This window comes from Protopterus annectens, chromosome 3.part1 (assembly GCF_019279795.1).
Source record: "Protopterus annectens isolate FY-2018-M chromosome 3.part1, PAN1.0, whole genome shotgun sequence".
Classification (NCBI taxonomy): domain Eukaryota; kingdom Metazoa; phylum Chordata; order Ceratodontiformes; family Protopteridae; genus Protopterus; species Protopterus annectens.
The window spans coordinates 900,340,548-900,361,788 of NC_056732.1; positions in this window are offsets into that span (position 1 = coordinate 900,340,548).

A 21,241-nucleotide genomic window follows, 5' to 3' on the forward strand; every position below is an offset into this window, starting at 1 on the left:
AAAAAAGAAGAAATAGACACATTTTGGAGAAATATCTATGAAGACCTCGTGGAACATAACAAAATGTTGTATGGATTGAAGAAGTTAAAGAAACAGAGAGAAGTTGAAATGTACAGGATATGAAATAGGATGATGTCCATCATTTCCAGAAGGGGCAGCATCTGAAACTATTGTGCAGGGCTGCCATAGGTGTCCTCTCAGCAGCCTGCATAATATTGAGCACAGTGACAGGTATGTCAGTTTTTTTTTTTATGTATGCCATGTTTGCAGGCCTGGGAGTCTGCCAGGCACAACCCTGTGTTTTTTCCAATTGCTGCAGGTGTGTGGTGAGCTACATAGAGATGTGAATATTGTACTCCATTATTGGTGTGATAAGGGTAGAGTACAGCAGAGGTATGACTACCCTGCTCTTGGATGTGATGTCCATATGTATGATGTGCGTAATGCAGATTGTGTGGGTCACCACTATAGGCACATAGTGATGAAAGTGTAGATTGCTGTGAACATGTGTTCACAAGTCTCACAACACTGTATTTAAGTTTTGAAGGGTGCTATGTATGTCATAATTAGCAGGGGTAATTCATTGCCAAAGGGGACAGTGAGGCATTATTTTCTGTAAGGTTCAGTTTGTTAGTTCGGCACCAATTATTTGTCACTGTCAGCCCATTCTGTAATATGTTACCATCACTGGAGCAATCTAAATGACTGTCCAATTAACAGTCATCTGCAAACGTGATACAGGCCAACTACTATTGTCTGTGCTTCAAGGAAGTAGTTAACACATAGTTGAGGGCCAAGCACAGATCCTTGGTATATTCCATTGTTATATGGCTAGTGGGGGAGTCCAGTCTCAAACTTTGAGAGTATGTGTTCTCTTGGTGAGCCAATTGGCTATTCAGGTAGTACTGTATGGCTTAGTTCCAAGATGTGACATTTTCACTGTGAGACATGAATGGGGGATATTTTTAAAGGCCTTGGATTACTGAACATAGGCAGTATGTCCTGTTATCTGTCATCCAGGTCTTTGGGGTTAATATCAACGAAGTCCATGATGTTCAATAGGCAAGATCTATCCTTGACAGACACAACATGGTTCGAGTCAAGGGTGTTGAAAGTCACCTATCTATCTCTGTGGATAAGGTCCATGCTGATCCCATCCCTAGGCTTGCAGATAAGGCTTGTTAGGCTTATAGGCCAATAGTTGTAGTTCTGCATGTTACCAAATTGATATGCACTGCATATGACATAACATTTGATATTACTTTCTGTAGTGTAGGTGATATATGTGTGTAAAAAGTATTGAGACACCAGGGTTGCAGTGCTTGGGTGGGTGGGGGCAACACAATGCTGTATTGTAAATGTGTGGCCTAGTGTGAGTCAAGGCCTTCATTGTTCAGTGTTTCCACATGTAATGTTGTGTCATACACAAGAAATGGCTAGTAATACTTAATAATATGAATGTCATGTAACTAATACTGCGGCAGCAGGTGTTAAGTGCAGGGCTGGAGTTCAAATGGTCTGGTGTTCTACTACAGGGTGTGCAAACTTTGTTTTACTGTTGTGACATTGCAGTTTATAGCAATGAAGTGCAACATAGACAAATGCTTTTTCAACCTTCGTGTGGCAACAGTTGTGAGTATGGGACTACCACACACATGGTCCTGGTTCGAATATGACATATTCCATTCACTTTTAATTTTGTTCCACTTCCCATTATAATCACTCTCAGTTGTAACACGTGACATATATAGTGTAGCTGATACTAATATTTATATACATGAGGGCTGAAACACTAATATTGTGTCAGTTATTTACTTATTTATTCATCTATGTATTGCCCATTTATTATCAAACGTATGACTGTGGGTATGCTGTGTACTATGTTTCTATAAGCATATTTCTTTTATCTGGAGTGGCATGGCCTTCACATTTGAGTAAGACACTTAGATAACTGCATGTACATCAACTAACCTTGAAATTGCATTGCTTGCCACTGTTGCACACTGCTTACCATCATACAGACATGGTGCTTGGCAGTTCATACCCCCAAGCACAGTGTTTGCATGATGGTAAGCAGTGCTCAACATTCTCAAACTGTGTGCACACTCCTAGTAAATGTAATAACTAGAAAATTCTGGGAAACCATCAGTCTCTATTGCTCTTGATCTGAAATAGATATGTCAGGCATTTGTAGAGAGGGTCTGAGATTTAGGCCTCACAGATGGAGTGTCTAGGAATCCAAGATTTCTGTTGGACTTCTAGTAAAAGAATATAGTGCCAGGCTGGTGCTGGAAGACTATTCCGAGAGCCAGTTTAAGACAGAAGCTTGGGATAGTTTGGCCCAGGCTGTGACCAGTGTAGACATCACTACAGTGACCTCTGGAGGAGGAAGAGAGGTATTCTTGATGCTTGGATCAAGGCATTAAGGATGGAGGACATCCCACAGATGTGTATCAACTACATAGAGTTCTTGTAAGTCTTAAAAGCTGAATATAGGCAAGACTGGTATTCATAATGGTATTCTGTTCTGTTCTTTTTTTTCCACAGCTGTAGCTGAGAAGGAGTGCAATATTGGGACCCATGTCACAGATTGTCAATGATGAGGGAGGCATGTGTTATGTATGCAGAAGAAGAGTACTGTTACTGTACGATTAAAAGTTAAAGATAGCTTGCTTGGTATTTTATTCAGTTGTATCAAGTTGAGCATGCATATCTCAACTGTAAAAGCATGTATGCATGGATTAATCTATAGCACAAACAAAGATAGCTTGTTTGGTATTTTATACAGTTGTATCAAATTGAATATGCATATTCCAACTGTAAAAGCAAGTAAGCATGCATTAGACTGTAGCACAAACCAAGAGTGCAATATTAGACTTTAGTCAGAGGTGGTGGGGTCAAACACCACACTTCCCAACTATTCAGTAACTGTTAATTCTTCATTTATGTATAACTTAAAGGTTTAAAGTAAAAGCAATATAGCAGTGGCACACATGCCCTGCTGCAAACTGTAATCTGGATAGTTGAAACACACATATGTGCAATATATGCACATGTAAAGGAGTACTTGTTGCAATCTATAGCATAGTGTACAGCTATTAAAAGCTGCTAGTCTTAAAAGTGATAAGTTATCTGTTAGGGGTTGTAGTCTTAAGAGTAAAGGTTAAGGTAATAGAGTCAAATAATTGTATTAATGCATTGTATGTTACATATGAAACTAATCGTATATAATATGTTTTTCCTCTCATCCCAACCCTTATCTTTTTTTTTTGTTGTTGTTGTTTTATTTTATTATGTGTTGTCAAAATGTGTCCATTTCATTCATGTGTACCACATCATGAAATGCTCCACAGCACAGTGGGGTAGGTCTAATCCACAGGATCCACCTACCCCCACTCCACCAGCCATGGCACCATTGCCTAGCACTTCTGGAAGCCAACCTGGCAGCACCACTTCTACTGCCCCTGCACTACCTTCCCCTTCAGGTAGTGCTGCCCCGGAGGGTAGGCCAGCGGTTCCCTCTGGGAGCAGTGGCAGTGGTGGTGGGTTTATCATCTGCACTGAACTGCCAGGGATGGTGCATAGGGTTCGGCACTGCACGCCTACACCAGATGAAGGGGCTACTCTCCCTCATTTTACATAGGATGAGGACGAGGAAAAGCAACATTAAGCTCTCCACCAGTGGAAGGGTGAGGTGACAATGATGCCAATCCTGTGGGTGAGGAATCAATTTTCACTGTCAACCAGCTTGACATCCATGGGTCCTGGATGTCCCCACCCTCACTCCAGCCATGGTGTCCACCGACCTCTGGTGTCCATTACTGTCCCTGTGTCTTGTCTTGTTTGTCTTGTCTGTCTACAATTGCTTCCTTACCTACCCAGCTTACCAGACCCAAACATACATGTGTCCCTTGCAATATTCATGTCTCTCCAAAAAATAAAAATAAAAAATAGGCACCTGTCTAACAAAAAAAAAAAAAAATACCCCATACATAGCTCTCCATTTCACACACGTTTTATTGGCACACTTGATTCAGTCCAATTGGCATTAGAACATTATAGTGTTGTTGTCACTCCTCTCTATGGAGGTGGCAGTCCAAATTCAGCCTATAGTCTGCATATATTATCATTTTTTACTGTTGAAGAAATGGATACCTTTAATTCTTTCCTACCTCCCGTATGCTTTCCCTTTGCTCTTCCCCCTGCTTGCTCCCCATCTCACCACTGTCCTATCTTCCCCATTTTTTCTTTAATGCATTATTGTATGATGTTGCACATCATGCACCAACATGCAGTAACTGTAATGCAAAGTAGTTAAACGTATTAGATGCAGTTGTCTTCGAACACAATACCATCCGGCACCAAAAAGGAAGGCATCCTTGCATTAACACCTGCTGCAACAGAATCATTTAAATAGCAGGTGTATTCCACAGATTGACTGCTAAGTATCAGACTTTAGCAATGCTGAAGAAGCAATGGATCCCTTCACTTTTTGAGATCCATGTTTGCGAGGAGGTGTGCATCATGAACCAACTCTGAGTATTGGCAAAAGCTGTGGTTATCCCCATTCATTGACACTTAACCTAACTGCCCTACTCAAACACACAGCAACATATCTTGTATAAGCAATTCATGTCATTGCATTACCACTCTGTAATAAAAAGGATTTTAAAGTATTAGATTCGCCTATTTGAACCCAGTACCATCTGGCTCAAAAAAAAAGGGAATGCATTATTGCATTAACACATGCTGCCACAGAGTCACTTAAGCAGCAGGTGAATTTCCTACACTCAGTACGTACTAATTATTGGACTTTAGTGACACTGGGATGATTAAATGGCATTCTCTTATTTACTAACCATTCTTAAGTTTTCCCTTTCACCTGTCGCACAACATCGGGCAAACAAGATAAGCATAGCATTCCTCTGTTTCCCATGATTGCATGAAGCACAACATCATGCAAACACAGCAAAAAAAATAAAATAAAATAAACTGACAGAGAAAACACAATTTGCCAACAAATGAAGAGGAGGTTGTACATTAATGAAACAGAACCTGTGAATTATGTGCTGCTTACTTGCATTTCTATCCTTGACAGATCTGCATGTAACACTTTGTAAGTCTAATCTGACATACCCCCTGATGTAAGCATTCACAGTTGCCATCCAGTAAACACAAACACCGAGTCAGTGCCTGCACAATGTTTACATCCCTACATGAATCCAATTTTTAGGGGTTCAGCAATTCTAATGATTTCAGACTTCATTTGAATCTCCACCATGCTGACAGCACTGAATCTATACCATTGGCAACAGTATAGCTAGGAAAACTGAAGGTGAGCCGAATGTTGAACACAGAACAGAGGATATTACCTTGGGATAAATCTGCACAAATGAGTACTGCTTTTTCAATGAATTTGTGATTTCTTGCAAAACATTACCCAGTCATTAAAGACTGAAGTCAGAAAATAATAACAGACATTTTGTGTTTCAGATTTCATACCCTTCTGAAAATTCATGCTAACACAAAACCTGTTATTCTATCAATTTTCTAAGTTTGTAAGAGCAATATTTAATATTTGTTCCTATTTCTGGGCCTTTTCCCCTTATTATTTATGGCTGTGTCTAGATTTCTTGCCCTAAGAGGTTGAACGGTATAGTCTGCAATGTGTACTATTCATTTGGGGGTGGGGGAGCAGAGCTGAATTTCTGTTCTGACACAAAGAAAAATGATTTATGTTCCTTTTGGTACTCTCCTTTTGCTGTATCTAGCCTGCTATCACATATTAGGGTTAGTTCTGTTCAAATGTTACACATTTTATAGTTTCTTCTATCCATGTAGATTTTTCCGTGGCTGTATTCGAAAAGGTTTTGAATTCACTGGGAACACCAGCATAGAGTCTGCACAGTTGCTTAATAGCTTGTTGAATAGCTCCATTGTGTTAGATAGGTTAATTAGCATGTAATTTAGCTAATTAACATGGCATGGTGTTTATCTTTTTTACCCAGGGGTGTGCAGTGCTACACAGCATTTACTGAATCTAAAATGTTTTGCGGCCATGTGTGCATCATGAAGGCAACTATGTAGACTTTATTTAATCCTACTGCCCATACATATAGTTTGCAGTGTTTAAAAAGTTCCATAGTAAAATCAAAGTAAGTTTCCCAAGCTTTCAACACCAAATTGCCATAAATGGGGTCACAATCTGCCCCCATAGCCACACATTAAATTTGTCTATAGATCTCACCCTCAAAGTGAATATAGTTGTTGTCAAGCACCAGTTCCATAAAGCCAGTGATCAGATTAACTTCAGCTTTGGAAATAAAACTACATTCCACTAAGCTTTCACAAAATAATTCTAGTCCTTCCATTTTTGGGCTACAACTAAATACATATATTACGTCAATAGTGAGAAAAATCAAGTTCTCACCCCATAAGGCCTGTTTCAGACGGCCTAAAAATCCCAAGAATCTTTAATTGTGGGACTGTGTGGAAAATATAGGTTTTAAATGTCTGTTAATAAAAGTGGCCAAAGGGTACATTTTGGAGCCATGGGCTGTCAACATAGGCCTGAAGGGTGGATCAGAAATGTTTTTTTATGGACTTCGGATATACCAAAAATGCTTGGAATTCTAGTGGAAGTGTTACTCAAAAAAGCATGTTTTTTTACATAGACCAGCTTGTAAAAGTAAACCACCCCAAAACAAATCCATGTTCTTGTAGGATATGTCAATTTGATTAATAGAACTAACTTCATAGGCAGAATCATCCTGAAGTATGTTTAACATCTTGCTTACATAATCCTTGTGGTTGTATATGACCACACCTTCACCTTTATCTGGTTTTGTAACTCTAATACCAGTGTTGTTGGTTAAATTGCTTAACAAAACTCTTTCTTCCTGAGATAAGTTCAGCATATAATTTGATGATATTCTTTTCAAAATCTTTTGGTGACTGTCTTGCACACATGCTATCTTGAATATTTGGACAGTCCGATGGGGTATACCTGTATAAATGCTTTTTTTTCCTAAGTTTATTGGTATCACAACTGCCACTATCAGAACCAAATTGAACAGCAAGGTTTAACTTCCTTGTAAAAAGTTTGAACTCGCATAGGGCATCTACTATATCAAAGTGGTAACTGGGGAAAATTGAAAGCCTTTTTCAAATAAAGAAAAATTTTTCTGACACTATATTACTGTTGTTAAAAATATTAAAAATCATTGTGTGTATAAGTGATACCATCATCACTAGCAAATATTTCTGTTTCCAATACTGTTGTTTTTTTTCTGTCTGTATTGAATATCATCTCTTTCTATTTTTCTTTTGCTATGAATAGTCGATTGAGCTTGCCTGTCAATGTATTTAAAAACCTCGTCATATTTATCCTGAAAAACTAAAAAGCAGTACATAATTGGTAATGCATTCATTTAAGGAATTGACCTCTTTTAATAAACCATAAATGATAAAATTTTTCCTTTTGATTAGCAGTTCTATTAATTCAAACCAATGTTGGTCAAATACTTTAATGAAGTCACTGTAAAATATATCATTCACTTCCATTCCATAAGTGAATTTGTAAACTCTCAGACCCTGTGGTACTAATATTTGATTTAATCACATTATGAAAGAGACAAGCAACTGCAGTGGTGGTGCTGTGGTAGCGTTGTCGCCTCACAGTTAGACGTTGCCCATTCAATTCTCAGTTAGAACGTCTCCTGTGTGGTGACATACGTGAACGGGCGTTCCTTTGTTGAAGGTTGTGCGTTAGGCATGGCAAGCCAGCATGTAAAACTCTACTGCCAATCATTAGCGGACCGGAGTTCCGCTGTGGCGACCCCTAACTGGGAAAAGCCGAAAGACACAAAACATGAAGGAGACCAGCAAAATGTTTATATTTATATTGTGTACGTCACTGAATCATGGTAGTAGCAAGATATGTAGGCCAGCCTGGCCTGAACACTTTTTACTTAATAGTCAACAACTCATCGCAAAGTATACAAAGGCTTTACCTGGCAAATTGAGATATATAAACTCAGGTTATAGTGCGATCAATCACTGTATCACAAAATCAAACACAACATCAGACATGATACCACAAACAATCACAATATTGAACACTCAAAATATTGAACATACAGTACTAAAGACTGTAAAATAAAAGCAATTTCCTTTATGATCTTTACACTAAAACCCTCCATAAAACCAGCCTCTAACCTTTTTGTAATATTACCACAAAATAAGACTTACACACATGTGAACACTCACACACACATACACATGCGCACACACACACACACACACACACACACACACACACACACACACACACACACACACACACACATTCACACACATGCATCCTTTCACATACTCACACATACACACACTCACACACATACGCACACTCACACACACACATGCACACAAACATTCACACATACACTGCATTTATCTCTTTCCATAAACCTTAATTTAACACTAATTTGCAAACATTCGTTCACATAAAAACACACAAATGCATGTAGACAAAGCCCATTTACCTGTTAAGATACAACACAAGTACAAATCTGACAAAATGAACATTCAGCACCTAGAACCTTGAACAAATAATACTGCAGTTCATTCTGTCAACTAAATGAATGTGTGACAAAATGACCAGAACTTGTTTGTCATGAGTCAACCTCCTCCTACTGTGTTAAGCATGGCCTACCACCTGTGGAAGTCAACCAGCAGATATCCTCACTAGGTACCCAAACTATCTCAACCCAGAAGAACAGAGGCTATACTCTGAGATTCCTGATTTCCTTGCTCTGTCATGGAAAGTGGCATTGTACACCTGAGCTTAGCCTGTTTTATATTACCCAAAACTTGTTACAACAACCGAGGTAACACAGGTAGACATGTAAACAGAGGCCTTCATCCTGTAACTTAGCTGTTGATTCAATAAAATTGCTAGTTAAAATGCCTGCAGTACCACCTATGTTGCAAACATCTGCATCACCGCTGGTTTGGTAGTACTTAATTGCATCTCAGTCAGTTCACAATCTGTAGCATACACTCTAGTGTGCACTGGAGATCACAACCACTTGTGCCAAGAACACAACTTTGTCTACAGAAATGCTTCTCTCAAATCTGCAAATTGGGTACCATTAAAACCCCTGGCTATACCCTAATATTATGTCCCTGAAGATCACAAAAAGGAGAAGAGGCATTACACTTCTTTTTGTAGTCCTAGGTCCATCTTAAATTTCCTCATCCAAGTACTGATAATGTTAAACAACTGTTTACCTGGGAATGCCAGGATCAAATGTCATGCTGCTGTGACTCATAATCTTCTATTCCTGCAACACTCGTATCCTCCTATAGAAATCAAGCTTATTTGGACACATATTGATCTCATTGGATAAAAGCCACATGATTCATTCACACCCTGGGAACATGGATCAAGAGGACTATGAGGAGTGGCATCATTTTTAAGTAGGACCTGGGTTTTCTTCTTAAGTCCTGACTGCCTGTCTGTGATTGGTTGTGAACTTCCAAGAGGTTATCATGGAAAGAGATTTTGTGATGTATGCAACATCTCCAATGTAAGACAATCAATTGGCCTTGTCACTTTTGTATAACAGCACCTCCATATTATCACCAGTTCCCACTGGGGATTCTATCATGGACAGTATGTACATGAGCACTTACCAAACATAGTTTCATAGGTTCATAGGTTAGTAATAGGCTAGCTGCCCTAGAGGGCCATTTTAAGCTTAGCCAGATTTCCTTTCTGTGCTCTAATTATCCTATCTCATTTGGTTAAAGATTGGCTTTACCCATCCCAGGGTTGATAATTATATATTACCCTAATTAGAATAACTGGGATCATACCATAGATAATTTGAGGGGACATGTGCATGGGATATAGTATTTAGGAGCTGACTCTGTCCATTAGTAGTACACGGGGAAGTCCTAGGGCATATTTTCTGTTTCCCGTCCATAGATACAAGTTGTGCTTGAATATGGACATGGATGAACTTTGCTTTATGTGGATGGGGATTCTCTTTCAGAACAGCAGTATCTTCAGAGAGATGCACCTGTTCCTCTAAACCATTCTGTTGATGTTGCATAAGAAGTTTATATCCCTAGATCAAGCATTTCTGATGTCATTTTACTTGCTGATGTGAAGTAAATCCAACAGTATTGGGTTGGAGGATACCTTGTATGCCACACACAGGTCACCTCTTAACTGTCTGTAGGACACCAAGTATAGTGATAGGGCTTTTAGTCAATCTATGTTTTTATAGGCCTTATATCCTTTTAGTAAGTTATCTCTGTGGGTGTTTCAGTTGTCACATGTTCTGGACAGAATACATGCCAAAAGGGGCATTATATTCAATTACTGCTCTAATGAGGGTTGAGTAAATGGGGACAGTGACATCCCTAGATCTAGAGACAATCTCTTTGTTTACAAGCTGTGCAATATAGGAATTTAGTACAAAAATGGACATGTTAGTTAAACGTTATGTCACTGTCCACATACGTTTCTAAATCCCAAACAACTAGGTCAACTCTCAGGAATGTATTGTTAATGTGGTAGTTCCCTGGAAAAGATGACTTGCCAAAGGATACACTACTGCATTTTTAGCATTTAGTTTCTGTTCATGATTTTATCACCAGTTATTTATTTAGAACAAACTATCCGGCAGGATGGCAAAGTCATTTGTAGATTCAATGACTGCTCCTAGCTTGCAGTCATCTGCAAACTTAATCAGCCAGAGCCTTTTGGTATTCGCTTTTACTTCAGAAAGTAGATGTCAAACAGGAGATGTCCCAGCACAGAAACCTGGGGACTCCACTGGTGACTAGTCTCTTTGTGATGGTAACTTCACCTATTTTGATTTCCTTCATCCTATCTGTGAGTCTGTTGGCAATTGAATGAGTGACATAGGGGTTTATTCCCAGTTTATTTAGCTTTTCTTCTATGCCTAAGTTTGATTTTTTTCAAAAGCTTTGGCCAGGTCAAGGTATGTGGTGTCTACCATTTTGCCTTCATCCATTGTTTTGGTGACCTTTTCAAAAAAATCTACCGGCTTGAGTAAGCATGACCTGTTCTTGACGAATCCAAACTGAGATGAGTCCAGAGTTTGGGGGTTCCCTATGTCCTGATTGATTAGTTCTATGCAAAGTCTTTCCATGGCATTGCCTATGAGGCTGGTCAGACCTATGAGTCTGTAATGCCTGGGTCTGTGTAATGTTCTTATTCAGGAGAATGACTTTGTCTGTTCTCCATTCACTTTGTACAAAACCTGTATGGAGGCTGTGATTGAACAGTCAGCATAACTCAGAACCAACACATTACTTTTTTGTGATTGAACAGTGTTGCTAGGATCTAAATCTTGTTTCATCATACTTAAGATGCAACCTGAGATATCATCAGGACCAATCAATTTAGTATTTTTAGATTTTGATAGCACTTTTAGGACTGGGTCTTCTGTGATAGCTGCAGGCAAACGAGTTTCGGGTATATATTGAGTGACAGATGAAGGGGGGAAAGAGGGGTAAAGTAGAGATAAATTTATCTGACAGGTTCACTATATCTTTAGCCTCAGTGTAGGTAACATTGTTCACAATCATCTTAGAGCATTGTTGCATTCATTTTTTGAGATTATGAACTTAACTAAAAAATGCTTTTTGATTGTCTTTGGCTTGGCTAGCTAATGTTTGCCTCAAACTTGGCTTTGGTGGATTTTATTAAGCTCCTGAGTTCTTTGTTTATTTCAGTGACTAGGGATCTAACATTCTGGGAATTACTCTTCTTACTTCTGGTGAAAATGATTTTCTTTTTATTATAAAAATTGTTGATATTATGGTTCCACCATGTGTATTTTTTCAGGGGTTTGCCCTTCACTTGTTCCTACTGGGTATGTTTCTTGGGTTTGCACTTAACGAGGCGGAAGAGATAGTAAACCTATAATGTACTTCATAGCTCTTGAAAGAGAAATGAGCAAGTTTTAGTTTCATCATTCCTCTCTTTTCACACAGCAGCTTCAACAAGCACCTGTGTCAGCAGTTAAACTCAAGTCATTTCTGTCATGGGATTTAACAACACAGAAATGATTGACTGTTCCATGCCTAGGGCAGAATTCATTTTGCTCCTTCTGAATATGAAGATCAGACATTGGGTATACATTTCCTGTCTGTGAGGTTGAGAAGTGTGAGCTATTTTTAATGAGAAAATATAGTTGCATTAGGAATTCACCATAGATGGATATTTTCAAGTAAATTCACTATTACAGTCATCACTTTTGGGATATTCTGTACACAGGTAGCCTAACAGGCTGGCCCAGCTAACACAGCTGTAACTTCCCCTAAGGCTTTGGCCATCTCCCTCTGAATGCAATGTATGGATTTGAGTGGTGTCAGCTTATGTATATATGGCCAGATAAAAATACTAGAGCCTAAATGGACCTGCACGGCAAATGTCTTATCACTGAGATCATTTGTTGCTTCAAAGGTCCACCCTAAAGGTCCTTTGCCTCCTTCTCTGTACAGTATGGTAAAGTGAAAGAAGTGGTTCTTGTTATAGAGATGACAGGGGAAGGTAAAAACTAGGTAAAATGGGCACCAGGACATAGCCCGAGAGTCAACTGAGAATGAAGAGAGGATGGTGGAAGGGAAGCTGGACTGCAAAAATGAGTGTACCTGAACATCTACATTTGCATCAAGTTATTAACACAACTGTACTACCTGCATTGCACTGCTGAATACAAAGAGCCACAAAGCAATCATGAAGGTAATTGGTAACAGGAGCAAGGTTTTAGGATAGCAATCCTTGCAGGATAGTAGAGGCAAATCCTGCCCTAGCTCTAGGCTAGATTGCTTTAAGAATGCAAGAATTAATGATCAGATAGGTGCTCATAGGAAACAATGAATGTTGATGTCCCTGAAGAATGCTTTGTGGGCCACATGGGGTCTAGTAGAATGACCTTTGACTTGTCTATCAATGGATTTGCCATAAGCACAGTAACAGTGACACATGTAATATGTGTGCCATTTAAAAAGAGCTGTTGACTGGTTTCCCTCCTTGACCTTTGCCAGGGATACAAATAGCTGGTCTGTCTTTTCTAATTCTTCAATCTTGTGTAAATAAAACCTTCACTTTCTATGTGCATCAAATGAAATTAAGGTTTTATATTCCTTAGCTTGTGGGTTAGAAAATAAAAACACAAGTAAAGGAATTATTTCATTAAGCGACAACTTCATTACAACTTTTGCCATGAAAAAGGGATTGATATGGAGAGTCACCCTGTTGTAATGGAAAACTAAAAAAGGTTTCTTTCACATCAAGGTATGTAGTTCTGAAATCATCCTAACAGAAGTGGTGGAAACCAAGAACAGTATCTTCTAGGATAAAAACTGCAGTCAAGCAGATGCACCAGGTTTGAAGTGGGATAACGTCAGTTTCTCTAAGACATAAAGATCTTCAGGTGGTGAAATTTCCTTTCTTTGAGGTCTAAGTTGCAAAACCCTTTTAAAAAAGGGTTGCACTGAAGGCTTAGAGTATAATGGTGGGGGGGGGGGGGTGCAAGGCCCGCTGAATTGAGACAAGCATGAAACTTTAAGCATATGAAAGGCCAGTTTTGAAAAGATCTGATGGATAATCCGCTAACATCATCTCTTATGGAGTATTTGGATCTTTGTCTCTGCATAAGCAAAAGAGGGAGAATCTTTTTTAATTTCAACAGTTATGATTTCTTTTTGGCTGTTTAAATAGCTTTCTTCATATTTTTCAACATGGCCACTAAACATGTACCTCTTTAGGATTAGGGTTAAATCATCAAAACTGTAAGTTTTAGAGATTCCAGGTTGAGGCGCAAAAGGCACCTTTTATATTGAGTGAGAAGGTCCATCTAAAGATTTACTGCTTTCCACTTCTGCCTTGCTAAGGTATGTAGAGGAGAGAAAAACTGGATTGTCTAGGCCAAAAGACAGCAATCAGAATGGATTTTGTCTTCTCCTCCTCTGGAGATCCCAGCTATAAGAAGGGAAAGTGTAAAGAAGCTGACATCTGTTGATGAAAACTGCATCTATCTTTCAGTTCCCTAAAGCTGCTGTTCTGCTGCAGAACTAACTCAGTTGCCTGAGGTGAGCCAGAAAGGTCTATTTCCTGGCACAGCCCTTAGTTCTTCATTAGCTCTAGGAATACCTTCCTGTTTTTCATCAATTTGTGTGTGCCTACTTGTGAACTACTTAGCCCGACTACCACCTCATTTTCTTGGAAGGCACTGAGGACTATTGTAAGAGTCATGCCTGCCCCTTGGGCAATCTCCCATGCTAGTATAGTCAATCTTCACAGTCAGTATGTATAAGCGAATTTCTACCTGCTTGTTGATGTACCTCCATATCATGGCTGCATTGTCTAGCAGGACTTGTAGGATCTCATTCTCCCAAATCTGCTTGTAGGCTTTCAGTGCCTGGATAAAAGCCACTATTTCATTGACATTTATGTGTTTTTGTTTTAATTTCTTGGCCCCACATGTCATGCACTTAGAAAGAATCACAGAGCTCTTCAGTGTGGGTAGGAAAGGAGTCTGGTCACCGTCATCATGGGCTGGTGTGCTCTGAAGGGTACTTCTGGTATGATTTCTATCTATCCTATCCACCAAGAGATCTATTTTCTAATGTAAGGAATAAGGTTAATCTTGATTGACAAGGACTGCAGATTTTTCCACAATCTATTCCTGAGGCAATGCTGTATTTTCTTCATATTCAAACAGGGTAGAGATAGCATCATTATTATTTTTTTTTTTGTTATACATTTGTTAACCAGGTTGAACCATAGGGCAAAAAGTTTCTCTTTTAAGAGTGACCCAGCAGCACTGCCTGGTTAAGTGATTGTACAGAATCATACAATAGGTAGATGGAGGGGGAAGGAATCAAACTCTGTATTCTTGGTTACAGGAAATGTCTCATTTACCACTCAGAGCCTTAATCCTCTGATCTGACTACCAGACTGCCAGGATACTAGAAGTCATGAAACCTAGAACTCAGAGGAACTCCCTGGGGATTTCACCTCTTTTTTTAACTACATTCAGTAGTTAAAGGGTCAGAGAGGCTAACCATTTCAAATGTTGGGACCCTTTAGAGTGAGTCCTGAAATGTAGAGACTGAGTGGCTGAAAGAACAGACTTAAATATAAAATGTCTGAGATGCAATTTCTCAGAATATTCCTTTTTCTCAAGGTAAGGTGATCTCGGAGTCGGTATATAAAATTTCGGTAAGGAGGCTTACCCCCCACATGGGGGAGGTGCAGGGGATAACCCCCCACACACACACAAAAAGAGGTTTTAAGGAGGAGTGATTTCTGAAATTCACACTTCTCCTGTGTTTTCAGACTTGTTTTCAGCTTGTCAGCACTTGGCATTTCAAGTGCCAATATTTCAATAGGGAGCCGTCAGAGAGATTACCTTGTCTTCTGGCAGAAAGCCTCTCTAGAGGTCTGTGTTTAAGAGTGTCTCCAAGAGTATTAGACTTTTACTGAGGTGAAACTGGATTTTTTCAGGTTGATGACAAGACTGAGATCTCTGATGCAAATCAGGATTAAGTTCATAGATGTCTATATATTTCCTTATGAGTCTTCCTGAATGAGACAGTTGTCTAATTAGTGGTAAATATGTATGTCCTCTGTCCTACAGAAGGATGTTACTTGAGACAGGACTTTGGTAAAGACCCTAAGTGCAGTAGACAAGCCAAAAGGCAAGGAAATGAAATGGTGGTGCCCCCCCACCCCACAAACTGAAGATACATCCTGTAGTCTTTGGCAATGGTTATGTGTAGATAAGCATCCTTTATGTCCAGTGTGACCAGAATGGCTTGAACAGTTATTGAAAGAAGAAGACAATGGAGTGTTAGCATTTTGATTTTGGACTGTTGAGCATTTTGTTTTAAGGGGTGGCTGTGATAGTGCAGCTGTTAGGTGTTGTCACCTCACAGCAAGAAGTTCTCCAGTTTGATTCTTAGTTGGGGTACCTTCGGTGCGGAGTCTGCATGTCCTTCCTGCAGTCATGTGGGTTTCCTTCCAAAGACATGTGGTAGGTGGACTGGACATTCAAAATTGGCCATAGGTGTGAGTGAGTGGTATGGATGAACTACCACAGCAGGGCTAGCCACCTGGTTGTGTAAACCATGGCTTGAGATGATTATCACTGTTGAAAGTGACAATCTGACCCCATATTCAAAATGAGAAAAGGGAGTTAAGGATGGAAGCAGGATTTTTTTTAAAGAGACAGAGCCAGTATGGCCCTCCAAGTAAATTATTTTCTTGGTGCTTCAAAGTGTGTGGATTCATTGGCCCTAGGGAGACCACAATCATCCATCAGATGGTCTTCACTCTCCTAATGTTTTGCTCTGTGTTTCTTATCAGCAAGCCTTTCAATCAATGCAGGCTCACAGGGGCCTTGGATAAAGCCATTGTGGTACAAGACCAATAAAGCAGGATTCAAACCCCTGGATTCACTGTCCTTCTGTGCAGGACTAGCTTAGTCCTGCATGGAAGCGGCCGTTTAGGAGCAAGATATTAGCGTGCCATGCATATTAATGAAGGCACGTTGCCTGAGCTCCTAAACTTACACGGAGCATGTACGAGTGCAGGGGGTCATGTCTGAGAGCAGAGCTCTCAAAATATGCACACCCCTGCAATGAAGAACAGCAAAGTATTAATAAAAGAATGAGCGAGACTGTTCATAGGTGTTTGCATACCCCAAGCAACATCCCTCCACGTTTGCAAGAGCAATAGTTAAAACAGCAAATATAAAGATTTTTTTTTTATGAAACAGATTAAATTTAACTGTAGGTGTGCAGGTTTGCCCATCACTTAGCGACGGTTAATGCAGCTTAAATGGCACAAGAGGATAAAAAGCAATATATATATAAATATATATATATATATATATATATATATATATATATATATATATATATATATGGAAATACTTTATAACCTCGAATTACTGAAATGTCGAATTTCAGTATCTCGAGACTATAAAGCCGAATGTTAAAAATAGTGAAAGGTCATAATCGCGAACTCGAATATATGTCGAATTCGTGGTTATGACCTTACGCTGCGTAATGTCCGGGATTGTGTTTTGATGGTGCGCGGTGCCATGTGTGTATGTAGGTGTTATGTCAGGTAAGTGTTTTCTAAGGGGTTTGAGTGGGAGTTAGAGTGTGTGTGAGTGTGCTGATGTGTTTGATGTGTGTGTGAGGGGTCGGAGAATGTGTGTGTGTGAGTTGGCTTTTGTTTTGTGTTTGTGCAATCTCGGAGTTAGTATATATAAGTAGGGGGGGTGCAGGGGGGCTTGCCCCCTGCTTATGTGTGTATGAGTTGTGTATGTGTGTAGTTTTGTTTGTTTATGTTGTGATGTGGGTGTTGTGGTGTATGTGTGGTATAGTGTGTGCGTTTTTTTCGGTGTTGTGAATTTTGTGTTTTTTTTGTGTCGGTGTTTTGTGGATTCGGTTTTATAGTCTCGAGATACTTAAATTCGATATTTCAGTATTTCGAGGTTATAAAGTAAGTCTATATTAGTGGGCAGAGCATTCGCCTTATGAGCGGTCATTTCCGGTTCGAGTCCCACTCTAGTACTTTCCATGTCAAATCACTTTAGGACCAATATTTCTAGTTGTATAATTGACTAAATAACATATATTTGTGACCTGGAGTACTGCATTAAATGCACATGTGAGGTGTCATTGTCATAATGTTGTAAAGTGCACAGATAATCACAACTGCCTCATGCAGTATATGTACACAGAATTCAGGGATGCAAATGGAAGGTAAAATGTGTAATGAATAATAACTACATAAAGTTTCCTAATCCACAACCTTCCCAAAATCCAGCACACATTACTGTCTAAATGAGTGCGGTGGTAAGTGGGAATAAGCACTAGTAAGCAAGTGTAAGCACTATTAAGCAGTAATAAGCGGGAGTAAGCATATTTAAGCAGTAGTAAGTGAGTTTAAGCCTGTTTCCGCCAGGGTAAACAATGCACACACAGGTTAAGCAATATTGAAGTTAACTCTCTGTAAGCATATTTAACTGTAGGTTAGCATTGCTTTCCTTCATGCAAACCCACACAAACCCACTCACAATTGCTTAAAAGTGCATTAAGCACTCTGCATGCATCAGCCACTGTTCTGGCCAGAAACAAAATAAACAGCCCTGGCTAGCATAGGGAATGTATAATGTGGAAGCAATAAATATTCCTAAGATACATATACACAGACAAATATATGCAGATACACACACACACACACACACACACACATATATATATATATATATATATATATATATATATATATATATATATATATATATATATATATATATATATATATCTATATATAGATATAGATATAGATATATGTAACTACACATACACACACACAGATATGTATAGGAAGATACATATGTAGAGGGTGCACACCATACGGAACAGCCAGTATGCCTACAGTTGCCACCTTACCAACCGGACACTGTATGAGTCACCCATACAAAAGACAATTATTGCCTGCAGCATATACTCATGGAGAGGTCAAAGGATATAACACCACTCACAGGTTTGCATACATAAGAAAGCTTTATTTGTGTACTATTACAGTTGTATATGCCATGTCATATAGCTGTATAGACTTTGAAATACATATAAACAGACTAATGCAACTGTCAAAGAGATAAATGAATACAGTATTAGGGAAAGCATTACATATGCTGCTGTCCAGGCCAAGGCCTTCAAGTAGTGCAACGGTAAAGACAGACTGGGCCACAGGATAACAATCAATCAACAGTAAGTAATGCAGATGTATAGTTCAGCAGCCTCTATCTACACTCTGTACACAATTCCTAGGGTGTAAAAACCACAGCTGACACAATGGGATGTATCTGTTATATAACAAGGCATAACTGAAACCATCACAATCACACTGACAAACAGAACAGTCTGTATGGCTGGAAGCAGTAGGCCTGCATTTACCCAAGGTGAATTGTATTTTAATGTACATTCAGATATCTTAAGGCAGCTTACCCCGGAAACCCTTCACATGTTGTAATAACCTAGATTAGTTATGGTGCATCCCCCCATAGACTGACATACAGGGCCATATACCACTGTTACATACAGTGGCCTCTGGACTGCATAAGGGCACACATATATTGTGCAGATGAAGCCCACACATATATGGACCCAACCCCACAATATGTGTGGGGGCCACAACAGCAGTGGAATGATGGCAGGAATGGTGGCATGACATACTCACAGGCCACTACATAACAACCCCTGACAGCATGTCATATGTACAAAGACTGGTATGTAGATGGAGGATAGAGGCTGGAACACAGGCCCATTTTTGAAATAGTGTTGTCATTCACTAAGCAAGTCACTGGTGTTACAGCATAGTCTGCAGCATACTCTTAGTCAGGAATATGAAGTCAGAAACACAAATGAATGTAGCCATGTAAGGATAGCACTCGACACACACACAACCAGTGATATATCTGACACAAGACCTGTGTGGTGGACAGGCAAAACAGTTGAAAGCTATGCAGATGGACTGCAGTCCATGCCAAACTAGTATGTGCACACAAACCCTGTAACAGTGGTGCTATACCATGCATACAACAACAGTACTTACATTCTCTGTTTGTAGTTCTGGAACCTCATACAAATATGTAGCTGGACTGAGTGTGCAAGTCCTCTTGTAAGAGGTTTTGCTACCTGCTATCTGTAACACTGCTGCCCACACACAGGAAGGATGTCCACCATACAGGAAAGATGAAGGGACCACACCCACATGATGTAGGGATTTATAGTAGTGGGTTGCCATGACAGTGGTAACTGGAAGTACTACACAGCATGCTGCATGCAGGTAGTAACTGTAGGACACTGAATGGTGCAGAGGCCATCACCTGATCATGTGCATCACCCACAAAAGCCATGCTGCAATCTATTCCAAGCAGCTCAATCCATTTACTGGAGAGAGAGAGAGAGAGAGAGAGAGAGAGAGAGAGAGAGAAAGAACGAGAAAGACAAGACAAACAGAAAACATACAACAGATCCTGAACCACAGCAAATCAAGAAAGACAACAAAGGAAGCAGGGTTAGGAGTGAAAAAAATACCTCCTACAAGGATACTATCCACAACAGACCTCATCCCCACAACAGGTATGTAAAGAATATATGCATGAAACTGACTGTAGTACTTGGTCCATAATACTGGGGTGGATGATGTGGAATGATATGCATGTGCCATCAGGTGTTGCTGTTGTTATGATCTTCAGCTGAACAACTGCTATGGACATTAGACTCTGTTCCTGTGGGTAGTGACATACCCATCAACTGTGAAGAGCAGCACCGACTGACAAGATGTATGCCAATATTATAGTGTGTGGTGTGTAATAAAAGGGATGTATATTACTTTGACCAATAGCTGGTGGTGGAAGTAATGCCATAATGATGGGCACATTGGTTCCAGAGCCCACCATTTGCAGGACACTCAGGTTAACATGTACTGCAGCATGCTGAAATGCCATAGGTGTGTAATAGGGTTACCTGCAATCTGGCCCTATATATAACCCCCTAATATTAGGCTGTGTCTATATGTGGCACCTGTCTGTGTTGTAGCAAGGCCAAACAGTGCTGCTGTACATGAAGGAGTTTTGAGATTGTGGACCTGATGTGTGAAAGTACCCCATATATAGGTATGTATATGTGTACTATATATATATATATATATATATATATATATATATATATATATATATATATATATATACATGTATGTCCACAGATATACATATACCCAAATGTAGACATATATATATAAACACATATATACATCATATATATCTGCACATATATACATATATATCTATATGCGCATGTCTACATATATGCAAACACACACACACACACACACACACACACACACACACACACACACACACACACACACACACACATATATGTATATAAATACATGTCCTCTATATTACCACCACAGTGATGCATGCTATTTGCGAGGGAACAGCACACATAGCAATAGACACAAATATATACAGCTGTAAGTGTGTGCAACATGGATGGGTATGTCACATGTGAACCCCTTGTTGGGACCACATTGCCCTTGTTTGTGAAGTAGGGAATGGGAATATGGGGAAGTTTGGCAGGTATATTTGTGGAGGTGGTCTGGGTT